General features: G+C 32.3%; 1 long non-coding RNA gene across 4 annotated transcripts; it reads right to left on the bottom strand.

Moving 5' to 3' along the window:
• Window positions 1-229: 229 nt before the first annotated feature.
• Window positions 230-4552, bottom strand: LOC110911623. Of its 4 annotated transcripts, none has more exons than XR_002577186.2 (6): window positions 4351-4552; window positions 3852-3890; window positions 2952-3026; window positions 1419-1818; window positions 1050-1144; window positions 230-637 (listed from the first exon to the last, which is right to left on the bottom strand). It is a non-coding gene; the product is annotated as an uncharacterized LOC110911623 (long non-coding RNA). The 4 variants fall into 4 exon arrangements; XR_002577185.2 differs by having other exon boundaries at window positions 230-579; XR_002577187.2 differs by lacking the exons at window positions 2952-3026; window positions 3852-3890; window positions 4351-4552 and adding an exon at window positions 1888-2921 and having other exon boundaries at window positions 232-579.
• Between the last annotated feature and the right edge of the window lie 4311 nt (window positions 4553-8863).

Raw genomic sequence — 8863 nt, 5'->3', positions numbered from 1 at the left:
ACCTCTTATAGAATCAATCTTTTTCTTTTTACACCACTCAAAATTCAAGGAGAAAATAACTTTGTACCCACGGGTTGTTTTATTTTATAAGTTATTAATCATGTATATTCTTTTTAAGTACAACTTTTTTTTTTAAATTTGTGAAGACATTCTCATTAAAAACCTTTTGAATTGACCAACCAGTTGAGAATAATATCACCTAAATTTTTAATTTTATAAACAAAATCCATAAAAAATGTAATCTCTATGTTGATAATAAAAAATCAAAATTTTCTGCTACAACCCTTTTATTATGACGTAATAAACTTTAATAGGACATCATACATAAATCTATTATATATGTATGAATAAAACAAATAATAAGTTCAGACATCATGCATAAATCTTTATGTCTTTCAAACCCTATCAGCCATCTTCCATGCAGCAACAACATCATCCATCTTCAAACTCCCAGACATGATCCAACTGGAACCCTCATAAGACGTCTTCAAACGCCCACACAAAAGGAAGTTGCTTGGACTTCAACGAATATGCTTTCAGCCGCTACTCTTTTACCAAGAAAAGATTAAGTCGTTTCGACTTTTATAAATCATCCAACACGTCACCAAAAAAAATAAAAAAATTAAGTCGTTTGGACCTGCACTTCGCCAATAAAATATAGTTGTATCGACTTTTACAAATTAAGGGTAGCTTTTTATTAACTTCATAAAAATATAAAAATAACAAAAAAAAATCATTGGTGGTTAAACCTAATCTGCTCTAAAATATGTTTGAACCGTTACCCAACCCATATTCATTGAAAAATGATAATCTTTTATGGCTTCTTCAAGACTCGATACTTATCAATTAGTGTGATTCAGAAGAAAACCCTGTTCGACCCGTTAGTCCGTTACCCAACCAGCCCATCTCATCACCTCTAGAATTAACATATAAGAAGGGTAGATATGGCATGAAAAAGATTGTGACATGATAGTTCAAAACTTTACTAAACTAACTAAACTAATCATAACTGATATGAGTAAATACAAATTGAAGCAACACTCGTTTACCTTCTCGTATGTATCTATGCTGGGGTATTTATAAAGACACTAACTTCGCCCGTTAGAATCTCCCATAGCACTATCACGAAACTGAGTACAACAGTCTGCACCATCGCCACTCCAAAATCAGCAACTTTCACAACCCATCCGGTAAGATTAAAGTAAAAAAAAAAAAGACAACAATATAAAAATATGAGACCTATATCATGCTTACCAATGGATAAAAACATTCTAATTCAGATTTTAAATAATCATTTCCATGTCAGCCGCAACGCAACTATAATCCCATTTTTACAACAAACAAAGGCTTGTTTGTATCAAGAGAGATATGTGATTTTGTTTAGAGTTTTTTCTACTCAATGAAGTAAGGAAACATACCCAAAACTAACTTTGCATTTGTCTGATTGATATTACTGACAAGCATTTGGTAGCTGATTCAATCTAAGCCAATGAAAGACCACTGACTTTGGCAATCTCACAGTCATCAGGGCATCTTCCATCACCTTTACCTAGTGCTTTTCGGGGGGTTTCTTTATCTTATTTAAATTCATAACCGAAGCAAAAAAAAATCATAATGTCATAAAAAAGGAATATAAAATGATGAACATAAGTCACTCGGTAGTAAAGCAAGTACATATAGGCATACGTATCTTTCTAGAATGCCGAGACAAAAACATTAACAATGATTTCTTGATCCAATATTGTACATAGGTTGAAATTTGTATCCTCTAATGCGGTCAAACCTTTCTGCGCCTTGAAGAACACCAACATTTCCTGCCTGCAAATTTTAGGAATTTTTAGCCTTAATTTTGTGAATTTTCATTTTTTAGTTGCCCAAGAAAGATACCAGATATCATATAGCCCGCCCATATCTTTGGTCAACAATCTTGTTCATATAGTCAAAATCTCACCCTTGTTACTTTATCATAATCTAAGTGTCGTGGATTTGAGGCACATTAATAATAGAACAGAAAGATTGCGTATGGTGCCTTGGTGCTCCAAGGTCAATCTTTATTGATCCAGTAGATCAATCACTAACACATCATCAAAGGTTTTAAGGTAAAAAAAAAACAATAATTATAGCAAATATAGTGCTTCCTTTAAATAACATTAACAATAATACTCGATCAGATGCTCTTTGACAAATCAATAGTTTATAGACATAGAAGGCTAAAGTAAGTAAATGAAGACTATTCATATGGTTGGTGGTCAGATAATTGCACTCGAGCAGGGCATAGACCATTTAACTTGATATTAAGGTAAACATGAAAATTGCCATGCAGGTTACAAACTTCAAAAGGAGGTCTATATAATCTAATTATAGCAATCAGAAACATGAAGCATGATCATAACTTACTTACTGGAAAAATTTAGTTCACCAGAAAAATTAAATGGATGATCATATTATTATTTCTCCAATAGCAAAACCTTCCTTTTTATATTGTGATTACTTGTTTGTGGTTTCTACCCATTCCATTATCAAAACATTGTGGGTAAATCAAACTTTAATAATAATAATATATCTACACGAGTCATCTAATCAAGAATACAACCGATTTTGTTTTTAAGTTATCCTTATGAACTTCGACATATTGGTAGAGCTCCTATGCTTGTCCCCTATGATAATTAGTATAGTTAGTGATATCAAATATTTTAATGTTTTAAAATAATTGGAGTTTGCTTAAACTTCTTGTAATCTAAAGTGAAAATAGCTGAGCAAGTAGACCTTCAATTCTATAAAACTGGTGATTTAAAAAAAAGAGAGTTAGTTGAGAATTATTATAATTCTTATTTGAATCAAATGACCTATTTCACTCTTTTATGATCACTTTGTAGATAAGAAAGACAAAAAAAAAAAAAAGCAAACAGTAAGCAAAAATAACTTATAGAGGATAAAGCCATGATAAAAACCTTAGCCATCTTAGTGACTTCTTCCTTGAACCATGAACGACCTAGAGCATAGGGATATTTTACAGGAAACTTAGCCTACAAACATACATAAGCAGTATGACAAAACATCAGGCCGAAAAGGTTAAGGATCGGACCAAAACGGGCAATAGTTGTGTGCAGGTCAAATGGGTCAGGTCGATTTAGGAATAGAATCATCTTTTTATCGATTTATCAAACAATTTATAAATATGAAAGCCAACTCGTTTGACCTATTCCAGTTTAGTTAACTCCCAGAGAAACTTGATTTAGCCACAGACCACAAAAGCAAAAGGAACATTGATATTAAGGCAAACATGAAAATTGTGGTCCATGTTACAAATTTCAAAAGGAGGTTTCTACAATCTAATTATAGAAATTATAAACATGGTCATAACTTTCTGGAAAAAAATATTCATTATCAAATCCAAAATTACATGATTAATTTTAATAATTTAAGAAATTGCAACGATTAACGTAATGAAAAAAAACTTGCCTTTTCTTTTCTTTGGTGCTCAGACTTAACGTCTTCTTCATCAAAGTAATTGATAAATGTTTAAGCAACTGAAGAGCCAAAAAAAAAACACGGTTCGTCAAAATTAATGGGTATAAATATGAAATTAAGCATTAATTGATCATACCTTTTGAGATTTAGTCTATTCTGAATTAAAGCTTGTTTCAATCATTTGAGAAATGAAGTAGCAAGCGAACTAATTTCTTTGTTCGTGAAAAACTCAAGTAAATGAAAACCGCCAAACTTGGCTTGTTTATGCTTTCAATATTGTTTTTCATGTATAAATATGTTTATACTGAGTTAATTTTTCTAGCTTAATTGCATATTATACACATCAAGGAAAATAAAATAGAAGATGGCAAAAGTTGTACCACAAATCAAAGATCACGACTCCATCTTCTAGCTTGTACCTAAAATCAATGAAAGTAACAATTATCAACGAACAACAATAATAAATCAATGACTTCAGTTCCTTGCTTGTTGGGCTGTTTGTTTGGGTTTTTATGTAATCTCCTTTCTAGTTAAAAAAAACAAATATAATAACAATATTTAATCATCAACCATCAACAATTTACAATAAACAATGGTTCTTAATATTGCAAGTCCACAAAAACAATATACAAAAAGATCAACAATATTTAATCAGAATTGCAGGTAGGCTAGTTCGCAAGTCCATATACAAAACAATCAACAGTGTTTTTATGCGAGAATCGATGAACATAAATCAGAATATCAAACAAAACAACAACAAACGGAACGTAAATAAACATAAATCAACAAAAATCATTCAGTCAACAAAAATCACAGCAAACTGGCCATAAATAAACATATCTAAATTGAAGAAAAAACCAGTAATCAGAGATTTGTAACCTGATTGCATCTGAATCGTAGAATAATCAAGAAGAAGGAAGATGATTTTGATAGCTAGGGTTTAGGAAATACGTGTGGGGTGTGAAGATTCCTTTTATCAATCGGTGAAGAACGGAAGGACACAATATTAGTTGTGTTTCTTGTGCGGCCGATCTAGGGTTTCTTCAACTATGTTTCTGTAGGGTTGTGAAAGAAGAATGAGGAAAAATGAAATATAAAGGATCCATTATTCATATTCCGACCCGAATTAATCCGGATCCCGCGTCCAAAGAAATGTGGACGGATTTTCCCGCCAAAAAGCAAAATTTAGAGGCCTCCTAGCTTGACACATCAGCAAAATTTAACACATTTATTATATATAATAGATTTGTCATTATATAAACAAGATATCCATAAACTAGAGAATATTCCCCACATCTCCTAATTTTCGGGTAGAATTCCAATTTATCTATACTTTCTATAAAAGGAGAAATCCATGTGACATAAGAAAAGCTGATGATAGAGAGCATTTCCAACAAGACTTTTCTTATGTCATTATTACATCATAATGCCTAATATTAAAAGACGTTAAAATTCAAAGTTGGCCCACATTTAAGATGTAAAGGTCTGCTGAGGGAAAGGTCTGCCCATGTTAAGCCTAATATAAAATAACATTTAAACTTTTGTTTAAAGATTTGCCCTCAACATTTTATAATCAAACATCAGTTCCCAATAAACATCTGTTGAGATTCAAAATTCTGGCTTCACATTCAAAATTCAAAATTCAAACCATATATTCTAATCCTATAAATAAGGGTTAATAATCTGGCTCCACATTCAAATCTCTCCCGCTCACATCTGTGATCGTATCTCTCCCTCTCAAATGCATCTTTCTCGTGATTCAGCCGCTAATCTCCGATTACACTTCTTTGTTCGAATGTTTGTTGATTATGTTTACATGTTATCATTCCAGTATCATTGTTCCAACATCATCGTTTCAATGAAGCTTCCCATCACACATCAACCTTTCAATATCGATGTTGCAATATCATTGTTGCAACATCGTGAAAAGTTGCATGTGCTATCTTCTTTGATGGGAGAGTTGCATTGTTCGATTTTCGTTAAATCGAAAGTCAGGTTTTCTTGCGTCAGGAAGATTTTCTCCTTTTATAGAAAGGATAGATTCGTGCAATATCATGAAAAGTCAGATGTACTACAACAGTTGAGAAGAGACCTTTGCATGTTAGGTTTGTTTCTTATTTTGATTAACTGCTGATGATGTTGAGAGTTTTTATAGACACTGACATTTTAGAATATTAAGATGCATGTTTATATTATTAAAATGAAACGGCTACCTAGAAAAATACAAATTTAAAGAAATATTTATAAAGTATTACACGCTAGAGTTAACACTTGCTAGGATTTCGTAGACTCTGGCCTTTCTCCATGTGATTTCATGTTCTCTTTTGATTTTCAGGTCAGTTAGCATGTTGCAGATTTTTTGATCCTGTTTTAGAAGTTGTGTCAGAAACTCTTCTTCATTCTTCTGGAACTCTGATGGAGGAGAGTGGAGGACTTCATCGAGCAATGCTATGTTGTTCCAGGTTTTGTTGTAATTAGTGTCATTTATTATGTCCACTTTCCTCTTTAGTTCTTCGTCTGTTCTTTGTTCTTTGAGTGACCACATGGAGAACTGTGTTTTAACATTTCTGGTGTCTGACCAGTGGTAGAAGCTGAAGTTTGCCATGTAGTTTTTTTGTTGGTTTTCTAATTTGGAACAATTTTTGACAGAAAGTGATTTGTAGGACAATTTGTTGATGTTTTGAATCAAAAGTAATCATCGGGCTTTAATAGAGTTTAAAAACGCGTCTACATGGTAAATCAAGAGGTTAATTGTAATTTTGATAGTCTGCTTTTGTTCTTTGAACTTCGAAATTTTGTCCCTTGGGTTTCTTGGTATTTAATTTTACAGTTTTCCCATAAAATTTGGGGTTTGAAAAGGTTTGTGCATTAAAAGATTGCTATTTTGAAATAAACATTAATATGTTTATATTAAATGTACACGTTTTCATAATACCAAATTTCAGTATATAAACTCATAGTCACTTCACCTGTTTTTCATCACGTTTTCCTACGAAGATATCATACTTTCAGGAAAGTCGAGTAATATAGTTTATTCAAATGACGTCATTCACAAATGCAAAATCAGATGATTTAAAGCAGCGTTTTGTCAGGCAAATCGAGGAACAGGTGTATGAAGATAGGGCTACTCTTCAAGAGTTGAAGAGATGTTTTGATGGATTGCAAGTTGGCCTATTCAGTAGAGAGCAGGTTTCCAGAGATCTTATGCGGATTCCTTCAACTTCCGTTCGTGAGCTTTGTATTGTTAGTAATATCAGTGTGCGGTGATAGAGACGTGGAGTTCATGGCGATGTTGAAGGACATACATCGAGAGGTTCAGCAATCGATGGAGTTGAAGCTAAAGTTTCTTAATTCTTACTATTATTGTTAGATTTGACCTTTAATGTTGTTCAGTATGTGATGTAATTATAAGAGTTTTAGTTTTAATATCATGAATAAATGAATAAATTTTAATTTTAAGAATCTATGTTATGTTTTGTTTTTACTTATTTAGTGTTTGAGTAAGATTTAGATTATGTTGATGTTGAATTGTGTCTGAACATCTGTTTGGTAAGTCAACAGAGGTTTAATAGTATCACGGGTTGGTTTGATGGTGAATAGATGAGTGGAAAGATAAAACAAATGTTTAGAATTTGATCATTGATAGCAGTTTTTTGAATAATCTGTGCTCCTGCAAATTACAGAGAGTCAATACTTCGAGTTGTAAAAGGTCTGTTGTAGTTAAAGTTTGGCAAAAGAGAACATCTGCTGATGATGAAACAACTGTGTATTCTAACGACTGTTGATACTAACAGTGGTTGGGCTAATGATGAATAAGTATTATTATATAACGTCTGCTATAAGTATTATTATATAATTTTGTTTATCAATAACAATTTTTTGGAAGAATTTACGGTATATTTTAGTGTTATAAAATGTGTGTTGTAGCTAAAGTCTGACAAAAGAGAGCATCTGCTGATGAATAAATGTCTGAAGATGCAAAGGTCTGCTATGGGTCAACAAATGTTAACGAACAACAGATAATATTCAATCTTAAAATTCTTAACAGAGGATTTGATACTAACAGTGCTTGGGCTAATGATGAATAAGTATTATTATATAACATCTGCTATAAGTATTACTATATAATTTTGTTTATCAACAACAGTTTTTTTGGAAGGATTTACACATATTTTTGTGTTATAAAAGGTGTGTTGTAGCTAAAGTCTGACAAAAAGAGAGCATCTGCTGAGGAATAAATGTCTGAAGATGCAAAGGTCTGCTATGGGTCAACAGATGTTAACGAACAACAGATGATATTCAATCTTAAAATGCATAACAGAGGATTTGATACTAACAGTGGTTGGGCTAATGATGAATAAGTTTTATTATATAGCGTCTGGTATAAGTATTATTATATAATTTTGTTTATCAACAACGGCTTTTTGGAAGAATTTACGGTATATTTTTGTGGTTATAAAAGGTGTGTTGTAGCTAAAGTCTGACAAAAGAGAGCATCTGCTGATGAATAAATGTCTGAAGATGCAAAGGTCTGCTATGGGTCAACAGATGTCAACGAACAACAAATGATATTCAATCTTAAAATGCATAACAGAGGATTTGATACTAACAGTGGTTGGGCTAATGATGAATAAGTATTATTATATAGCGTCTGGTATAAGTCTTATTATATAATTTTGTTTATCAACAACAGTGTTTTGGAAGAATTTCTGGTATATTTTGTGTTATAAAAGGTGTGTTGTAGCTAAAGTCTGACAAAAGAGAGCATCTGCTGATGAATAAATGTCTGAAGATGCAAAGGTCTGCTATGGGTCAACAGATGTTAACGAACAACAGATGATATTCAATCTTAAAATGCATAACAGTGGATTTGATACTAACAGTGGTTGGGCTAATGATGAATAAGTATTATTATATAGCGTCTGCTATAAGTATTATTATATAATTTTGTTTATCAACAACAGTTTTTTGGAAGAATTTACGGTATATTTTGTGTTATAAAAGGTGTGTGGTAGCTAAAGTCTGACAAAAGAGAGCATCTGCTGATGAATAAATGTCTGAAGATGCAAAGGTCTGCTATGGGTCAACAGATCTTAACGAACAACAGATGATATTCAATCTTAAAATGCTTAACAGAGGATTTGATACTCACAGTGGTTGGGCTAATAACAGATGTTAGAGTTACGACTGTTGAGTTACACCGATTGAAAAAAAAAACTGCTGAAAGTTATCATCTGTTCTCATAACTTTTGTTTATCTAACGGCTGTTTGACTCACACTGTTCCCAACGACCAACAGAGGTTTCCACACAACTGTCATCGGTTGTCGCAAGAGAGGTTCTGACGTGGACAGATCTTAGCCATTAAATATTTGTAACTACTACCACGTCAGC

Source organism: Helianthus annuus, chromosome 15 (assembly GCF_002127325.2).
Source record: "Helianthus annuus cultivar XRQ/B chromosome 15, HanXRQr2.0-SUNRISE, whole genome shotgun sequence".
NCBI classification, from domain to species: Eukaryota; Viridiplantae; Streptophyta; class Magnoliopsida; order Asterales; family Asteraceae; genus Helianthus; species Helianthus annuus.
Note: the sequence above shows the minus strand (reverse complement) of the source record. Positions and strands in the feature narration are given on the sequence as shown.